The sequence below is a fragment of the Hippocampus comes genome, unplaced genomic scaffold, assembly GCF_001891065.2.
Source record: "Hippocampus comes isolate QL1 unplaced genomic scaffold, H_comes_QL1_v1.1 scaffold315, whole genome shotgun sequence".
NCBI classification, from domain to species: Eukaryota; Metazoa; Chordata; class Actinopteri; order Syngnathiformes; family Syngnathidae; genus Hippocampus; species Hippocampus comes.
In genome coordinates this window covers 831,222-851,929 of record NW_017805539.1, presented here as the reverse complement: position 1 = coordinate 851,929, position 20,708 = coordinate 831,222, and the positions used below count along the sequence as shown (strand labels likewise).

At 42.2% G+C, this 20,708-nt stretch overlaps 1 protein-coding gene across 1 annotated transcript in view; it reads left to right on the top strand.

Moving 5' to 3' along the window:
• Positions 1–20,708, top strand: part of pear1 (platelet endothelial aggregation receptor 1) — a 41,727-nt gene that overhangs the window by 402 nt on the left and 20,617 nt on the right. The gene's annotated exons all lie outside the window — the stretch shown is intronic.

The window sequence follows — 20,708 nt, the reverse complement described above, 5'->3', positions numbered from 1 at the left end:
ATATTTTGGTTATTTAATTTCATCAGAAGACTCTTATGTTTTGGATCTCGTTGTATTGTGATCTGTGCCTGATGTTATGGCGGTTGTATACAAAATGTTAAATAGTAAAACCACTATCGTATTATTAAATTACTGTATTCATATACTGTACCATTATACGTGTGATTATGATTGGGGAGGGAAACTAAGGGTGATTTATTACTTTTGGATGTGCAACCTTCTGTGGTTATTTAATGTTCCTGTTATGTTGCCGGTCAAATCGAACCACTCAAAGCTTTAAAAAAAAAAAATCAAGAAAAAAATATGTTTTTAATGTAAAATTTATTAGGATGAAGCTTGTTCTGCTTTCTGCTGCTTTCTGCTTGTTGTGCTATATTCATATTTAGATTATGTTTTTGAAATAATAACAACAATAACAACAATAATAATAATAATAATAATAATAATAATAATGTATTGTCATTTTAATGACCAAACATGCAGTGGTTTAGCTTGACACAAAGAAACAAACATCAAGAGGATTATTGATCTCGTGTTGCAATTCATCCAATGTGAGGCTGTAATGTCAAACTGGCTTCCAATCACAGCTGGTTGGGTTTTTCCGATCCAGAATAATTTCTGGGCTTTATGACGCTGACTCTTGACAATTTTTATCTTCTTTTTATGACCTCAAATCAGCAAAAGAATTAACAAATTGAGATAGAATTGTCTTTGTAGCATGTACAAGTAGTGACTCGGGTCACTCATTAGCCAAAGTACCACTGTAGTCACGTTCTGTAGTCAGACTGACCAATGAATCCAAACTGACAGATAGAAATATGAACAAGATAACATCAAGCAAAATATATCAAGAAAACAAGGACAACAAAGCTGTGATGTTCAAGGCCAGTTGCGTGCTTGTATGCGTGTGTTTGATGACTTGACAAGATTTGGGGCGGGGGGGAGACATTACAAGCGTAGTGATTCACATAGCTGGTATTCACGCAGCTGGCCGGCATCAATTTCTACTCAGCACCGGTTTGAATCACAGCTGATCACAGTACGCCCTCAATCAGCTGGCCGTAAGATAAGCAGCATAGAAAATAGTCTTTGGGATGAAGCTGAAAATTTTCTTCAATTCTTTGCCAGATTGTCCTTCATCACTTGGTGATATCTGACGGAATCTTGATCGTACAGAACTTCTTAAATAATTCAAGGTAGAATTTTTGCGGAAAGCTCGGTGGAGCTGTAAAAAGCGTAAATCCAGGCTGTTAGCACGGCTCCTAATATTTGTGGCCGTGATTTGTTTGCAGATTTAATTCAAACACAATTCAAAATATATACATTAGATACATGTAAAAAACTAACAAAAAAAAAAAACGAAAGTAAGGCAATGGGAGCAAGTTTTGACTTAAGAATTTTTTTTTGATATATATATTTTAAAAAATATTTTAACAGATTAAATGTTAAAACCTGTCAACTTGACCTGCCACCTAAAAGTAACATTTGAACTTTCCTCACTGTCATCCAAGTTTGAAGACGTACAATTACAACAGTCACACGTTGACTACCGAGCGAACAAAATTTCCCGCAGCATTGATTGGACAAGCAATGTAATGTGATCATCTGCAGCCAGTGATGGCCAAGCGGGCGTTTCATAACTAATTGACATGTTGAGTCGGGTATGTCCTAACCTCCATGGCAGAGGCTCCGTCGAACCCTGAGACCGATTCACCAAACCCCCAGGGTTTGATCGAACCCGGGTTAAGCACCACTGCTCTACATTGCCCACCAGGTGTGAGTGTGAGCGTGAATGGTTGTATGTCTATGTGAGCCCTGAGATTGTCTGGCAACAAGTTCAGGGTGTACCCCGCCTACTACCCAAAGACAGCTGGGATAGCTTCCAGCATGCCCGTGACCCTCATGAGGATAAAAGCGGATTAGGAAATGAATGGATGGATAAACAAGAGGATATTTAAGTAGCCGCACTGTCAGAGAAAGAGAAACAGAGAGAAAGAGAGAGAGAGAGAGAGAGAGAGAGAGAGACGTTGCAATTATCATTTCAGTAGCAAGGCATCCATTATCCATTCAGGAAAAAAGTAAAGGAAATCTTCCTGCATTTTTTTTGAATGGAGTGAAATAGCACCACCTGGTGGAAAAGTTAAAACAAATGATTGCTTCCGTTTCTGGAGAAATTGAGCATTGAAGAATGGCGTCTTCAATACTTTTCAATGGGACGTTTGTTTGACACTAGGATCAAATGTATTTTTTTCTTTTTTTTTTGGTGGTGGTGGGGGGAGGGGTTGCTTCGTTTTTTTCCCCAACTTTTTAAAGAGGCCTTACATCAGCGAGCCTCTCGCTCTGCTCCATGTGTGCACATCATAAATGTGAAAGAGGAGCCAGCAAGGGGCACGGACCACAGACGACTTGTACTGTGGTGAGGGTCTTTCCTGGACTTGCTTATGTTGGCACGTGTGCATGTGGGGTGTGCGTGTGTGCGTATGTGTGTAGCCACACTGCAGACTTCGCTCGTTAAATCAGAAACGAGTTGAAACCCGACACGTGAAATAATCGAGAAATGAGTTGGCCCCAAAAAGGACGCCAACGCCGAATCGCAAACTGTCTTCAGTTATTGTTTGTGTTATGGATTATTGCATAAATCATCTGACTTGCGGCTCTTGCTGCCCTTTATTTTTTGAGGGGTGGTGCTGAGTTGCTTTTTTGCATCCCAAAAACAAACCAGTCCCCAGTCTACGCTATGTCATGCTTGGCAGCGTGCGCACGTGAACCGAGGGAACTTTTGCTGTTTTTCTTGAGCTTTTCTTCTCCCTCTTTTTCTTCTTCATCCTCCCACCAGCTGTTTTCTGCTCCCTGTCGTCCATCTCGTTTTTATGAGAGCGCTTATGTTTCGATTCCGTCTTACGAATCCACTTTTCCGAGGAGAAACTTTTGCGGCATGACTGACGATGGCCATTTATTCCGCACAAAGTAATTTGTTAAAATAAACACACAGAATACATCAAACAAATAGTTGGATGTCTTCGTTGACTCCATGCAAGCCGCATTGACCCTTTGCTGCACTTTTAATCCACTTCAGTAAGTTCTGCATTGTAATTTACTACTCTAATCGAATATCATGTGATGAGACATGTGGAATGTATTTTTTTTAAATGCAAGAGGGTAATAAACAGGAAGATCATAAACAACTTATACCATTTATTGAGATGCAACACATGAAAAAGTGAGTTTTATTTAGATTGATTTATTTTAAATTTTAGAATTTGTATTTTTAAGATGTGTTTGTCATTAAATTGTATTAATTATGTGTGTGTGTGTGTGTGTGTGTGTGTGTGTGTGTGTGTGTGTGTGTGTGTGTGTGTGTGTTTTGGGAACAGATTAATGGGATTTCCATTCATTTCAGCTAGGAAAGATGCTTTGAAATATGTTTTGAGTTACTGGCGTGGTCACTCGTATCTGAAGAAAACACTGTCATATGGAGGTTTTAAAATATATTGACAGTGACATTTCCCAGTGGTTAAATGACAGTTGCTGTCCTTTTTTTAATTGCCACATGATCCAAACTAATTGTCTTGATGACAATTCCTGTCACTTACACTGCATGCCTCACATTCCCCTTGATTTGTTGACTTCTCCTAACACTCAGATTCCCCCACTGTGTCATTTTCCCAGGATGTCCTGTGTGTGTGTGTGTGTGTGTGTGTGTGTGTGTGTGTGTGTGTGTGTGTGTGTGTGTGTGTGTGTGTGTGTGTGTGTGTGTGGCTCTCGTAACCCTTGACCCCCACTGGACCCCACTCTTCCTGTCGTGTGCTTTTAAATGCTGCTGACCACACAAGAGTTTGTGTCCTTTCATCTTTGAAACGAGACGTATTTTGCATGCCCTCCCCCCACACCTCAACACACACACACAATTTCAAACAGTTCCTAGGTGTCTTAAGTCTGTGACAAATAGCTGACCCATGCGTCTGACCAGGGGCCTTAAGTCTTGATTTTAGGGCTTTGTTTCGGACAATAGTATTCTGGTAATTACCGATCATTTATACCTAGCCTACTGTAAAATAATTGCAGAAGGATTACTTTATTTTCACAACATTCTAAGTGAGAAAGAATTATGTACTTAAGATCATCAAGGTGGACTAAACAAAAAAGTCAATTGCAGTGCCTCCTGTTGGCAGTGGAAACTGCAGCAGCTTTGTGACAACTCAGAAAAAAAAAGGGGGTTCACCTTGGGGGTAGCACACGTGGCTCTTTGCTGTTTGGAAGAGAAAATGAGCAGATTTGGCTTCCAGATGCTTACTCAATGGGCCCCATCTGGAGAGAGAGGGGGGAAAAAAAAGTCCGCTTTTCAGGGCTCTGAAGTGATCAGCGTAATAAGTTTCAGGTTCTACAGACACGGGCCGCGTACCACATGCTAGAGGTGCGGCGCTAAATCATCGGGCCCCAACGTTAAGTAAGTTTACCGGCTAAGGCTTGACTTACTGTAAATGGTGAAAAGGAAAAAAAAGCAAGTGAGGAAGGTGAGCGCAATACGCACCCTGCTTGTGATGTCTGGATTAGCGCGTTCTCTACACTACAGTTCCCGAAAACTGTCCTAAGGATGTAAAGATGCTGGTATGGCATAATAGTTTCCAGCGGTGCCTTATAAGATAGAAGTTCAAGTTGTCATAAAAACACACGTGTAAATCGAAACAGCTCAGAACTGGAAGACATCGTAGGTTGGGCCTCCCGAAAGTCAAGCTAACACCGGATTTAATCATAATGCTAATGTTAGCTTCCCCTAAATCAGCAGTTTTACCGTAATCCCCACAATAGGACACCAACAGAAAGTGCGCATATCACCATAACTACCCAGCGCAAGTGCTCGTAGGTTGGGCCTCCCGAAAGTCAAGCTAACACTGGATTTAATAATAATGCTAATGTTCGCTTCCCCTAAATCAGTTTTACTGTAATCCCCACACTAGAACACCGACGGAAAGTGCGCATTTCACCACCATAACTGCCCAGCGCGAGTGCAACATTTACCAGCGTTGAGTTACGGTTGATCGCAGCTACCATCCACTCACTTCACGAGTGCTGTCTTAATCCAAAGCAGATGTGCAGCGGTTTTCTTTAAATCGCTCGCCGCGTCGTCGAGCCGTCACTTGAAGAGTCGGGGTTCTAAAAGCCGTCGCATGGGAACCTCGGTCTCTGCGTGAATTTTGGTCAGACTTCTTAACCCCCCCCCCCCGACCCCCCACCACACACACACACACACACACACATACATACACACACACACACACACACACACACACACACATACGCACACACACGTCTCGATAAGGCATCAGCTCGGTCGCCATAGGACACCCAAGAAGGCGGGCAGGCCTCGTTCCTTTTGCAGCAAGCTCTCTGAAAACATTTAGTTTCATACAAGAAGCCACCATTGTCTTTGATGTCTGCTACAATCTGAGGTCGATTGAGACTCAAAATTGTTTTGGATGTCAGCAAAAAAAGTGTACAGAAATTGATTCACCCTTTCGGGGACAGCAGTTACTACATTGGACCGCTCATCTTAGTTGAGACTTGAAATTCTTTTCGAACATCGAGACGCGAAAATTTCTTTGACGTTTAAGTTCATCTGTACGTTGGGTTCGTTGAGAGTCTAACTTGTCGTTGATGTTTGAGTTCACGTGTTTGCAGATTTATTTGAGAAACATATTTGTTGCTCGTCACTGAAAAACATACCCACTTGCTGTCTAAGTGCCTGAAAGTCTTTTGTAGTATAAAAGTAGTGCTTTGGGGATCATCTTGTGGAATCTATAGGTCATTATAAACCTTAGGTTTATGATTTTTTTTTTTCCCACACGCAGATTTTTTTTTTTTTTTTAGAGCTGAGTCAGGATCACGTCAAGGTCATTTGAAGTGAAGCTTTGTTGTTGAATATATACAAAACCCAACAATCTTCCCGCTTAAGTCTTGAATGGTCGCGTTATGCTTGTGTGTGTGTCGTCGTTGCGGTTTGATGTCACACCTCAAGCATGCTCTGAACAACAGGCGGTCCGCCCGTCCACCCTTCGTCTCCGAAGCAGTCCTCCCACCCTCAGCGAAGGTGAAGCGTTAGCAAACTGCGGCGGCCTCCTGCCAAGACCCAAGGCCGCATCGCGTCCTTGAGTACGCTTGATTATGCAAAGCGAGCGGCGTCTTCTTTGTGGTGAGCACGTGTGTGTGTGTGTGTGTCGGAGCATGAGCACATCTGTGTTTATGTCTCTACAGTACACAACATATATGATGACTCAGCAGTCGTCTTGCTTCCCCTAACATAAAATAATACAGCAGCAAAATAAAGTGAAAACGGTCAAATGAATGATACCCACAAATTTACCGGTCGTCACATGAAAACAGTAGATCGGCGTCAGTCTCGTGTTGGCTTCAAAGCCACGGAAAACGAAACAAAGACTCGAAATAGTCTTTGACGTTTCTGGGGGGAAAAAAAGTTCATCAAAAATTTGTGGTTTTGATTCGTTTGAAAAGTACACATCGGATCGGGTTCGCTCCATGGTCTTCAGCGCTTCATTTTAAGTTTGGTGATGACTCTCGTTTGTCTTTGATGTTAACAAAAACACTTTGGATGAATTGAAAAATGCAACGATTGCCAGTTGTGAACGTGAAATTGGTTTAGGAAATGCATGCAAATAATTTCTCAGTTGGGAAAGTCCAGTAAGAAGCAATCCAGTACAAAGCTTCGTAGAAATGAATATTTTTGGGCTTTGTTGTTGAACGTTTACAAAAAAAAAAATCCCCATCGCTCGCTTATCGCGGCTGTGAGACGCTCGCAGAGGTTATGAGTGTTTTGCTAACCTCTACTCAACATTTCAAAGGCTCTTGACCCTCCCACACCCTCCCCCTTGCTTGTGTTTGTGCTTGGGGACCTCAGGCCATGGCTATAAATGAACGACTTGCTGTTGTCATGCCTTTGCATCGCCGTCGTGCTTCCCACAACTTCTCTGACCTCCCAAATGGAGGAGAACGCACATAGTTTTCAGATTTGACCGTCAGTGTCAAATTCCATGGAAAAATAAGCAAATAATATCAATTTCTCAGAATGGCCATTTTATTTTTTTTTTTGTAGGCTACTCGCGTAAAGTTTCGATGATACTTTGTTTTGAAAACTGGAATGCGAGACACGTCGAGTTTCCTGGCAGGCTTGGTGGACACGCGGCCAAACAATAACATCCAGGAAGAGATAATGTATGTTTGAATCGACAAGTCATCTGTGATTCACGCCGAAACTACGTCGAGAAGAGCGTTCCAGGTCGTCGTCAGGCATCACTGTTATTAAAAAAAAAAAAAAAGGCATTAGAAATGGATGGCTGGTTTTAACGTGAAGCATCAAGGCCAGCCGAACATTCTTTCAATAAGCGTCATTGTCCCATAACCCTTTTCATGCACCCTGTAACCTGATAACATGGTAAACTGTCCACTGTAGTTACCGCCGTCCCTGAAAGGGTAAATCATGTATCTTGCCTCTCAATGCTCATTCATGGTCCCGTCACAGAAGATGTGTACCTTTTTGAGCAGTGTAAATGCTGAATGCTGATTGTTAGTTTTGCCGAGCTCTTTAATGACAAGGCAAGGTAATTTTATTTATGTAGAACATTTCAACACCTAAAAGAATTTATAAACCCAACAGCTGAAGACATTCCGAGGCATAAGAAAGAGAACAAAAGTAGCTCATTGAAATGACTAAAGGAATGTACATTGACAACATTTAAACGCATTTACAAACAAAAGATTGAAAGATTTAAAAGGAAAGAAATAGATTAAAAAATACTTAAAACGACATCGTCAAAGTGTTGCAGCTCCGACACAAATAGAGCTGCAGTGTTGTTTTTTTAAATGTACACTTTATTAATTCTTTTAACCCTCTCAAAAAAATACAGACACGTCTCTGTCCGACTGCGAGCCCTCTCTCCTGCCGTTCGACTCGAGAGGCGTTCAAAGACCGCCTCCGAAAAAAACGTAAATTAACGATAACTTCAATGACACTAAGAAAATCGAAAACAATGCACCAAAACAGAACATCCAGTGAGGAAGTCACAAAATAAATTCTGTGGGGGGAGGGGGGGGTTGTGAACACCCAAGGAGGAAAGGAATAAATAACAGACAATTCTGAAATAGTCCAGTCTCCTACAAAAGAAATGAACAAAACAAGCATTTCTACTTGGTGTGAACTAAACTTCTGTTGGCAATTTGCGTAGGTTTATATTCAATTAGCATTTCCTAAATGTATTCAGGACCCAAACCATTCAGTGATTTATAGACCAGTAGCAGAATCTTAAAAAACGATTCTTTGTCTGACTGGGGGCCAGTCCAAAACCTTTAGGACTGATCCATCCATCCATTTTCAACACCGCTTCACCCTGAACAGGGTCGCGGGGAGTCGCTGGAGCCTATGCCAGCTGACTTCGGACGGAAGGCAGACGATACCCTGAACTGGTCACCATTGTTTACAAAACACATACACAGCCCTTGTTATTTACATGCATTAAGTTCAAGACTCTGAATTCACCCTGATTGCCACCAAAAGCCCCGTAGTCCGATTCATTGAGACCACCAATCGTTGTTGATGTTTACAAAAATGTGACGCGAAGGACGAACGTTGTGTGTGGCGCTTATTTCCCCCCAGACGACAGGAAAGCAGCGGGCTTTTACACGACGGGATAACAATGAACAACACGGTCATAAATCCCAGTATGAAACGGACACTGAGAATGTCCTCCCAGGCTCAGGAAGCGTCTTAAAAACGGCCGGCGTCCTTCCAGATGGTCCTCGTTGTCTCGACTGGAGGTCACAAACGTTTGTCGAGGTCCTGAGGCTACTAACAGCCGATGAACTAGACTGTGACTTCGTATCGAAATTTTGCTGTTGTTTAAGTTTCATACACTGTTGATAATTCTTTACAGGCCACGTTGGTCTAATTTTGCAGGCCGCGATTGTGGCTTAGTTACACCTTAAAAGGCAAAATCATGACAGGACGACTGTTCTCCCAATTTGAGACGGAGTGTTGACGTCGACCCTCAAACGTGACCGTTTCTAAGGTAATATCAAATAGGTAATAGCTGATAGCTGTGTGGAAGGAGCAGAAAACAGATGTCGACGTGGCTCTGATACGACCTCTCAAGGCAAATCATCCGCAGAACAACTTCAACACCCCTTTTCCGTACTTTGCCGACCAGGAACAAAAAGGAAAATAGACCCAAAAAAATCCAGACTTTTTTTTTTGTGAACAGCCCAGTGCTCTGTCTGATAGGTACCACTGATACGGAATGGGGTGTTGAAGTGGACCCGCTTATTTGCTGGCTTTCAAGGTCTTTGGTGGTGGGGGCGGGATTGTGGTGTGAAGCGTTTACAGTCTACCCCAGATGGCGGATTATTTGCAAAATGACGTTGACCTGGCAAAAACGATACTTCTGATTAATTTTTATGATTTAAAAAAAAAAAATTAAATGGGCCTGTGTTATTTGCGAAGGCTACCACCCACATGGAATGTTGTGTTGAAGTTGATCCGCACATTTTCTGACTTCTGAGGTAGTAACATTGGCCGGCAAAAGTGGCAGCAGAAAACTGCAAACTCAGGAGGGAAGTCTACCGTAAATTATATTTGCCGAATGTCTTCACACCCCCATTCCATGTCCCTTTATTCCGTACTGCGACCTGAAATAAAAGGTGGAAAATAACAGTTTTTTTTTTTTTTTTTAATCATGTCTCAAAAGTGCCACCAACTATATTAGCGTTGAAAAAGAAGCGCAAGACTGGCATACAATCTCCCGCAGATGGCGGAATATTGGCAGGATTTGGCAGGATGAAATGATACCCCCCCCCCCACCCCATTTCCAAGTCTGAAACAGTGCACCGTCCGGAAAACAAATACCGTTGGAAAATTCTTGGGTTTAACAGGCGGTTTGAAAGTGGCTGCAGATGGATACGCGACGAGTACTTCTACTACCAGTATGCTTGATTTTTCATCTGCTGAGTTGTACACCTCGTGGGGCAACGACGCATTCTGTTGAGTGTCTGCACATGACACCGGTGACAATTCCTTTGAGGCCACATTTGGTGTGACATTGCGGACGTCGAGGGTTTGTCGCCGGTGTTGGGAATGCGGGTGTTTATACAGCTAAGCTGTGTTTTCTGGTTTTCGGGTTTCCTTCAGTAAAAGTGTCTCAGATATATGATCCGCAGTGAATTACACCGCATATAATTACAACCTAGTCTGGTCGGGTCCTCTTATAAAGTCATCCATTTTGGGTTTTCCGCCATTTCGTTGGCTAAATGTCGGAGGGCCGGTCCAAAGTGCTGTGAATGGAGGCCGTGTATTTCCAAGTCTTTCCGTTTTTTCAGTTTGTCTCCCTGACCAGCGGAGCCGCAAGTCATGCCGCCTGAGGTTTGGGTCGGTCCATGTGCAGGCACAGGCGCAGGCGCGACGCACCGTTTTTTTTTTTGCCTACAATCTGGCAAGAAGTCGGGAATTGAATAGCGGGCCACATGTGACGGCACACATCTGCAAAATGTAAAGACTGTAAGGCCACATGAGGGTTATTTATTTGCTTTGTCATCTTCTAGTTTAATTTCCTTTTTGAGAGAGATGAATTTATGGCGCATGCGGTCGTCAGCATGATTATGGTAAGGAAATGAGATATTTTTGCTTTAAAGGATTTATCTGTGTGATTTAGTAATTAAATCAGTTTGCAAAAAAAAAAAACAAAAAAAAAGGTACTTGTTGAATTGTGGTTTTAAGTTGCGAAAGCCAAAGAGGAAATTGACCGACAAATATTACGGCATCCAAGGTTTGCCTTACAATTTTCCTTTGCTTTCTTCAAGTGTACTTCAAAAATGAAAAGAGGAGTATTAAATTGTATCATTTAAAGACCAAAACTGTCTATGTCTCAACTCTAAAACTTTAAGTGGTGGCCAACGGCCCCTGAATCGAACCACATTCAAAAGAAAGCCTGTTGAACAAGCCACAGCAAACGCATTATCGGTTCATCAAAGCCTCCTAATCGTCTTTGATGTTTACACAAACATCATGTTGGATTCATTTCTTTTGCGGCGTGTGTGGTTGTCAACATAATTCAGGCGAGGAATCGATATTTTCTATTTTGAAAGTTCAAACCGTATAATTTTGTGATTAAAACAGTTTGCGGTTTAAAGCACTTGGTCTTACGATTCAAAAGGCACATAATAGATTGCGGCACCCAAAATCTGTCTTTGAAATTGCCTTTCCTGTCTTAAAATCTACTTGTGTTAATTAAAAAAGGAATATAAAATTGAATATTTGTTTTGAAAAACTGCCCAAGTCTTAAATTTAGGGATTTATGGTTTGAGCAGTGCCACTGAATCCTACTAGATACGCTCCTACCGTGCAAAAGAAAAGACCACTGGATGAGCGGCCGAAACCCTTCATAAGCGCCAGCGCAAACTTCGGAGACTGATAAATCATTACCGGTAAAAAAAAGACACACACACACACACACACACACACACACACACACACACACACACACACACACACACACACACACACCCACACACACACACAAAATAAAGCTGAATCAAACTTTAGTTGGTGCTGAGTTCCGGTGCAGTGCTTTGGATCGACTTTCGGTGACTTTGCGCAAACCCCTGCTCTTGACGTTCATTTTTTTTCATAAGTGATGAAAAGCAGCTGCCAACCGCTGTGTGATTTGCCAAGAACATATTCTGTTTCGAGAAAATTGGCATGTATAAATTAAATTGCATTACATGTCAGATAGAGCCGAAAGCTCAAACTAGCGCTAGCATCTTGAACTAGCTTTTCAATTCATACCTGAAACGAAATAAGAGTTGTGGAGTAATGTTAGATTTACTATATTTGTGTTTGGCTCTGCCCCCATCTGTAAAGCGTTAGGGTGCCCACTATCTAAATATGATTTTTCAGTCAACATTAACCCACTGACTCTGGGCAAGACAAGGGCGCTTTATTTGTATAGCACGTTTCATTAGCAAGCTAACTCATTGTGCTTCGCATGGTTACAAAAGAGATTTTAAAGACAAAATAGTTTACAACATGACAAAAACTGAAGAATCCAGGACATTTTAAAGCAATAGAGGAAAAAAATAAACTTTTCAATCTTGCTCTGAGGAGTTTTGCTGCAGTATTCGGTTCGCCGAAGTCTCAAAAGTCGCGATACTAAATCCATTAAAAACGAAATCATTGTGGATGTTTACAAAAACATATCTTTTGGGTGATTCCTTTTCAAAATCGTCGTTGATGTTTGCAAAAAACATTTACTGCGCTCCTGTACTGGGAATTCCAAACACCCGCTTTTCAAATCATTCATTTATTAACCCGATGGGTGCTTTGGATATCGTTCTGACTGTTCCTTTCCCCCTCTCTGCACTTCTTGTTGATGTCCTCACATGGTCCACAACATGAGCGTTGCCGCGGCGACGTTATCATTCCGACGCTGTTATCCGTGAGCTCTGTTCTCTATCACGGCAGTGGGAAAGAGGAGGCGCTGACCTCATACTCGTAAAAGCCAGCTTGGGGAAAGGTGGGAAAATGTAGGCAGGAGCAATCAGGTGATCGATTTTATGAAGGAGGTGCTATTAGCTTGTAAGCAATCAAACAACGGTTTTGTGTAGTCCTTGAATGGGCATTTTCTATGCAAGGGCTCTTTTGCTCGAGAAAAAGCAAAATTATAGTGTGTGATTATTTTTGTCATTTGTTTCAAGCCCTCGTTGTCTGAGGATAATGGATGTTTTATACCTGCATTGAAAATTCGATGATCATAAATGAAATATATTCAGAGTATGTATTTTTCACGCCTTTTGTCTATATTTAAAATAGCATTTTTCCATATCGTGCTACTGTATCCCCTTTCGCACCACCCGTCAAAGCCACATTTTTCCCCGTTGGTGCTGCTCTGTCTGAATGGAATGGGGAGTTGGCTACATGTTAGCATTTCTAGCCTTCCTTATTTTAAACGTTTTGAAGTCACATGGTTCTGGCGTCGTTGAAAAGTTATCCGAAAATGAATTACACACAACTCCAAAAGTATTGGAACAGACGGAATTGCGACTTTATCAACTCTGTGGTTTTCTGCTTGGTTACACAGGTGGCTCTTTCCTTGGGCAATTATAATTCAATGTTGTCATTCGTTCTCATTAAACTTTCAGGATGGTGATTTCGAAGGGGTTTTGTCGTCTTGGTTGATGAGAACTCAAATGTAAAAACCTGACCATGAATGAAGCAGAGGAGCCAGGAAGCGGAGAAGTCACTCGCCGTTTCCTGTTTTTCCTGAAGTATTCCAGGCAGCCAAAAGAGTTGACCCGATTTGCCTTTTTTTTTTCCTCTCCATAAAAGCTAAGTTAATTCACCAACTTAATCCCCTCTAACATGGTCATTGGGCATCTGACTTTGTCCTTGACATCATGCCTGTTAAAACTCCAAAACTCCAGCAGCAGAGGCAACCAAAGGAAGAAAGAAATCTTACAAAGGCCCTGCAACTTGTTGCCTGGCAGATTTCATTAGGGCTCTATCTTAACTGCCCCACCGGCTCATTAAAAAAAAAAAAAAAAAAAAAAAAAAAAAAGCTGCTGTATTCGCATCATTGTGCGGGGGCACAATATTCAATCACTTTTTTTTTTTACAACTGTAATATTTGTGATACTGTCAAACCTCGGTACAATTATAACCATTTTCAATCAAATGTCTGCCTACTATGTTGTATAATACAATATCAACATTTACAGATGTCCAAACATGAACATACAGTATAAAACATGTCAATTACAAATATGTGTACAGTGTGAAGAAAATATGATTTTATTAGACATAAAATAAAGACGATAACCTAAGCAAAGTCGCAGCAGCAGTTAGCTTCCCACGATTCGTTTTAATGAAGGCCATTTCACTATTTTCTGGGAAGAATCTGGTCGTTATACAGTAATGAGATTTACGTTAAATATGTTTTTATTGTCAGCAAATGGAAAATGAATTACGTGAAATCGGGACTTTGAAATCTGAACATTATAGAGGTGAAAATGTAAATGGGGTACATTGAAAAGAGGTTCGACTGTATTTTACATAAAAATATGCATGAAAACTATTGTTACCAGGATTACAGAAAGAAACACTCAAATCAAACTTTTCTACATGCCAAATACCCTCCCAAAAAAAGGTGACAAAAACCTGGCTCTTAGAACGAGGCTTCAGATGGCTAAATCAACATTATTTTTGCCACTGCTGCCAGGGCTGCCCCAGCACTAAAAATGGGCTCTCGCGTTTTAGGTAGAGACCATCCCCGTGTTCCATACAAGTGTTCCATACATTTGTATCGAGCTATGAATTCTATTCTATTAAATTGCACCACAATGTCCCCCAAAGACACTGGCCCACCGGGCATCTGCCCGCAAGGCTCGACGGCCAGTCCAGCACTGACTACTCCTTTGTATAATCTTTTCTGTCATGTATTTTTTTTTCTTCCTTTTGACTTTTTTTGCTGCAACCCTTGGTTGGTTCCATCCTTTCCTTTGGATCTGGTGGAGTGACACCCCATCCCCTTAGTTCCGCGTCATCATCGAAATTTAAGCCTCATTTGCCATCTTTCTGTCTCTAGATCATCTTCTGTCCCGAAAGCACGTCCAGAACTGTCCGGGCTTTTTCCGCTTACCATCATTTTTCCAGCGCGGGGGTTCGGCTCCAGCGGCTCGAAGCTTTTTCTTTACCGTAAACACAGTACGATCTGTGGGTGTGTTTATTTCGTGCTCACATTTCAGGGTGTGGCGCAATGATTGTTTCTCCACTAGTGTGATGCTAAGAGTCTCAGAGGCCCCCCCACCCCTCATCCAACATGTGCCAATCCCACTGTGGTCTCAATGGGGCCCTTCGATCCAGATGAGAAGGATTATGGCTTTACAGTAACTCTGTTTTTTTAATGGCGGGGGAGGGGGAATGGGGCTGCGGTGGTGGATGTGTCACATGGAAGGTGCACTGCTCCAGGGAGTTTTTTTTTTTCCAACAGCAATATTGAGTCACAAAGGGGAATGTTATGTGGATTTTACATATTTTTTTTCCATACACATTTTATCATTGATTAGTCACTTTTAGGCCTATTGCTGCGTTGACTTTGGCAGAAAACGCATGGAAATGGTTAATACTGTTGTTGAATATGATTATGTATGCACATTAATTTTCCATTCTTTAGCAATCAGCAGTTGAACATGGGATGCTTTCACCAAAACCAGCAGTGTCTGAAACAAAAAGCGAAGAAAAGCTGCTTTTTGTGTCACTATTTGCATCAGAACAATGACTTTGACGCAAACTTAAAAAAAAAAAAAATTGGTCAACTCAAACTGTAAAACAACACAAAGTAAAAGAAAGTGCTCTTGATGGCAAAATCATCATTTATTTTTCCCCTATACAACAAAGAAACGCACACTGAGTGATGCTGACTCATCACATGGCTCAAGTTGAATGTCAAGTAGCTTTTTTACATGTCATGCATCATTCACCACATGAACTGCTTCATTTTTTCCTCACAATTGCGACACACTTTTTCTACAACCAACTGCACACTTCGTCTGTTTACATCATACATATACATACTCTTTCTTGTTTCAGGTCTGACTTTAAACCCATTGGTCTTCCTCCCCATTATCGATATGACAAGCCGAGATTCACCCCCTAATCTTTATCTTCCCCTCAAAAGCTGTGCTGGTCTCAAATCCAAACAAATATTCCGTCTTGAAGCGAATGACTATCAATCAGATGGTCTGAGTGGTGCTTTGTGATGTGATTGATTTATGTGACACCGCGACATAGAAATTCAATGTACTTGCCTACTTCTCGCACCCGCAACACATTTCAGGGCTCTCCTCCGTGCTCTTTTCACGGTTGCTGCGGGAACAAGGCTGCGTACCACATAGATCAAATGCATTTTTATGCCATTGCTTCTACAAGAGCACGGCCACGGAATAGCTTTGAATAGGAAGAAAACAATATTTTATTTTCTTGTCAGAACAGCTTGACCTCAACATGAACAGAATATTTGGCAGAGAAACACAGAGGCTCGGTGGATAAATGAACATCTTGTCTGGTTGTGATAGACAATCCGGTGTTCGATGAAGCTGTGCAAACGTGCCATTTCAAGAGTCATGGCAAAGTATAAAGGCTCCGCCCACACCCTTGGCGAAAAATCTCTCGCCAAGTCTCATGGCCCATCTGTCTATTACCCCTGATTTCGATTTGAGCTAATTTGGTCAAATTTGATGATACGCCGTGCAATGCAAAATATAATCGGGATCTGAATTTATTGTGAATTGCTATTTTTTTCGCCATCTAATTTGGTGCGATTGTCTTGAAAGTCGGGGTGCACCAAATTATTTCACTGACCAATTGCCTAAAATGAACAGGAAGTTGTTGATTTTGAGGCCATAGTTACTGTATTCTGTCGTTGTACCGAGTGCCCTTAAATTCTCCCCATATTTATTGCCACGAAGTTTTTGGAGCGATGTCACTTTCCGCTTGCAGCTGCATCACATTTCAAAATGGGAGAATTAAAAGTGTCAGCCGTTGCTCCAAATAAAAGAATCTTTTCACAACTGCATGAGCTACTACTCACTCGTCATTTTTACTTAATGGCTGCCCATTAATTCACTGACTTGAGTTATTCGTCGGCTTTGCTGTGTGTGTGTGTGTGTGTGTGTGTGTGTGTGTGCGTGTGTGTGCGTCGCCGCCAATATGTCCATTGACAGCAAATAATTCAAGTGAACTTCTTCAAGTGCTCGCTTCAGCTGTGTGAAGTCCGCCCTGCTGGCAAACATTTGTCGCGCTTGAGACGGGAAAAGAATGGAACGCGGAGCTGTCACTGTTGATGGAAGCGAACATCACGGCTACAAGTGTCTTTCGAGACCAACATGAAGCCAGAACATGTTTATATTTGGCTTTTGTTGTTGCTCCACTCCCTCGTGTACATCTGCAAAGAGTATTTCTGCGGCGCTAGCAAACAGCTCCCACCGTGTCTGTGTGTGTATGCGTGTGCGTATTTGGTGTATTGGCAAATATATGCTCTGATAGCAAATTCATTATTTCCCCCCTTTTCTCTGAACTCATCTAAGGCATTTGTAATGACTTTTTTGGGTTTTGTCACAGCTTGAAATAGCCACAGTGGCCCGTGGGAGGGCGTGTACTGTACTTTAGGTGTCTGATGTTCATTACGCAACATTACAAAGCAGATCCATATTTACATGTGTTTGCAGTTTGTGTCACAATAATTGTGCCTCTGTAGCGTACAGTATTATAAACATGGATAGTAAGTGTAAATATTGGGGTCAAATGAATATTTTGAAGGACCTAAAGGTGACCCCTGTGGGATGCCAATGGGCATCTTCTGCACTCTGAGCTGCCCAATGTGAAATCTTATTATATCATACTACTATAAGCATTCTATTGGCTACAGTTAGTTACGACTGTATATTTGATCGATGTAAATCGACTGGTGATTGACATCATGTCCTTTTGAAGGAAAGAACCAGGGTTCATATTGTAGGAGCATCTGGCTTGGATTAAATCTGTCTTGATTCAATTTGAATAGATTTTTTTTTTCTCCAAAAACATTTGTTATTGAATTTAATGTTTATTAGTATCCAGCTCCGGTTTGTGGTTTTCGGAAATAGACTTTAAACATTTGCCAGGCTCTCATTTTTCTGCACTAGAGTATGTGATGGTGCCACGTTGGTCAACTGCTTAGCACGTCCAGCTCACAGCGCAGAGGTGCAGGGTTCGATTCTGGCCCCGGCCTTCCTGTGTGGAGTTTGCATGTTCTCCCTGTGCCTGCGTGGTTTTTCTCTGGGTACTTTCCTCTCACATTCCTAGAACATGCATAGCAGGTTAATACTCTAAATTGTCCCATGGTGTGGTTGTGCGCATGAATGGTAGTTCATCTTTGTTTGCCCTGCGATGGGATGCCAACGAGTTCAGGGCCTACTGGGATAGGCTCGGCCCCGACCCTCGTGAGGATAACGTGGATTAGAAAATGGATGGATGGAGAGAGTATGTGATGGCTTTAACGCTGGCCATCAAAGTGACATTTTTCCTTGCTTTTTCCAACAAACAGTCATCATGCAGACGTCACCATGCAACTAATTATGCAGAGAAACTGAAATCTAAAACCCGAAATTCCCTGCCCAGGGAGCTTTGTGTTTAAGGCAAATGTCACATGTAATTATCTGAACGTGTAAAGTCGCAACGACTGTGTGAACCCTGTTGGCTGTGGAGTCGGGTACAAATGAATGCCGATCATCGCGCCGCCGATGTCCCGTGTGAAAAGCACTTGTGTTCACAACGCCTGTTAGCTGCTAGCCCGAAAAAAATGATTGGAAAAACAGTCCAGGAGAAAAAGATTATTTTCCAAGAAGAATCAAGGTCGTCTCCTCCAAGAGCTCACTTTCCTCCACATGATGACAACACCACCTGGAGCTCAGCTTGTCTACCTGCAACCCCCCCCCGATTTCCTCCACAACTCCATAACAACTAGTCTTTCAAGTTGTCTTTGTCAGCATTCAAGAATCTCACGTGCGGTTTGGAGCCTTTCTCGAATGCAGCACAATTAAGAAGAAGTGAAGCTAATGAAAAATATAACCCGTCGAGTTGATGACTCCCCAAATAGGAGCCATATGCTTCCCCTAGTAAAGAAAAAAAAATCTCTTTTTGTTGACCCAGAGTCAATTAGCTCCTCGGCGAGTGTGAGATTCTGCCAGCCGCGATATCCGTCAATCACGTGCGCGCAAATGACTGAAACGAGGCGCTGATGTGTTTATTGCGCACAAACACATCAAACAGACCACAGTACACATTGGCAACGAAACAATGGCGGCGACGCACAACAATGGAGAGACCAAGGACCTGGGGCATACGTACAAAAAGGTGGCGTGACATGCCTTTCCTCGCTCACGTTCAGATGTATGCAAGAGTGAAATGACCAGTGGAACGTGCGGTGCTCTACGCTAACTACTTGGATGGCGGGTGCAGTGGCGTGCAAAACACAGTAGCATCACTGCCCCCCTGGCCACCCCGAAACTTTTTTTTTTTTTTTTTGGTCAACAGAGGTTTAATAACCAAGTGATGCCGCTTGAACAGTTTTTCGGGCCTCGTCTTTGTTTCCGAGTATCTCCAGCTCACATTTTCTGAAGTTCTTCTTTTTTTCTTGGTGACTCATGACTTGATAATCAGATTTGTTGATCAGGGAGGGTGATCATTCCCAGCAGCAGGCCTTGTTTAGACTAATTTGTATATTTATAGAGTGCCGTGGAGAGCGAGGCATCTGTTACTCCCAACATTTCCACAATGATTGAGATGTACAAAAGTAATGTGCTTGGATTCATGCGTACGCACATACGTTTTTGCATATGTTTTGCACATTGTGCACCACTAGAAACAACGATCGGACAAAGACTGAAAGTATGCAGGCAACTAAATACAAACAAAACTGACAAGACAATGAGGAGCACCTGGACAAGACACGAGTGGCGGTGGGAGCTGAGAGGCCAACACAATTAAGGAACCGGGTTGACAACAACGGGTGGACGCAAAAAACAACCACAAAAAAGACATACAAGACATAAAAACTAACACAGGGTAAATGTCATCAAAGTACAAATCAAAGCCACATACACAAAAACACGAATATTGACACTGCCTGGATTTGAACAGGAAGTCTGCTACTTGAGTTTGAAGCGGCCATTTGTTCAAAACCTTTGCTCCTGACACCAGTTTTATCACTCAACACAGAATTGGGTGCAAGTCTTATAATGTGATGCTTGAAAAAGCCTCAACAAGACATGGCCCAAATTGAGCAGGAAGTCGGACATTTTTGTTTGAAGCAGAAGTTTGGAGCCACTCATACATCGATAAACTTCGACGAAGAGTTTGACCAAATCAGGATTGGGCAAAGGGTCAGGTTAATTTGGATCTGAATGGAAACCAGCAGAGAAGTAAATTTGGGGATAATTTGTACTTGTCAGAGTAGTCATGCAAAATATATCATTCTTATTTTTTTTTTTTTACATGGAGCAACATTCTTTTTGCTACTCATATTTTATCGACCGTACGTGTGTACTTTATCTATTTTGGCTTCTGAGAGAGACTTTTTGATTTTGAAATCCCGACATATCATCAATCAGTAGACAACAACTGGGCCCACAAATCCGATGTCAACACAGCATTGCTCAAAGCTGTTGTGATATTCTCATAACTTTTTTTTTTTCCATAAGACTTAGCACCTGAGCGAATTTCTTTTTCTGTCGTGAGAATGAAGAAAGGTATGGGAAGGGGGTTGGGAAAAACATCTCCCTTTCGCTCCCTGAGAGCCTAACAGGGTCCCCGTGCCGCTCTCGCTCTCTCGGGTTGACGGCGTGTGATGAAATCCAGATGCTGCTGGAGCGAGCACCGGGACAGCAAGACCAAAAGCGAGGAGGGAGAAGAGATGAGCTTCTGATGGATTGAGGTCAGAATGGAGTTTGGAGTCACGTTTCCTGACCTCGCCTCCCTCTTCCTCTTTGACTCGTCTTCATCTGCTGTGTCAGGCTGTTAGCGTTTTGTGTGGTGGATTCGGGTGGCCAGTTATACAGTTTCTGCAAAACTCACGCATGACAAAATGTAACCCTGTTTTGTCATGGCTTAAAATTGA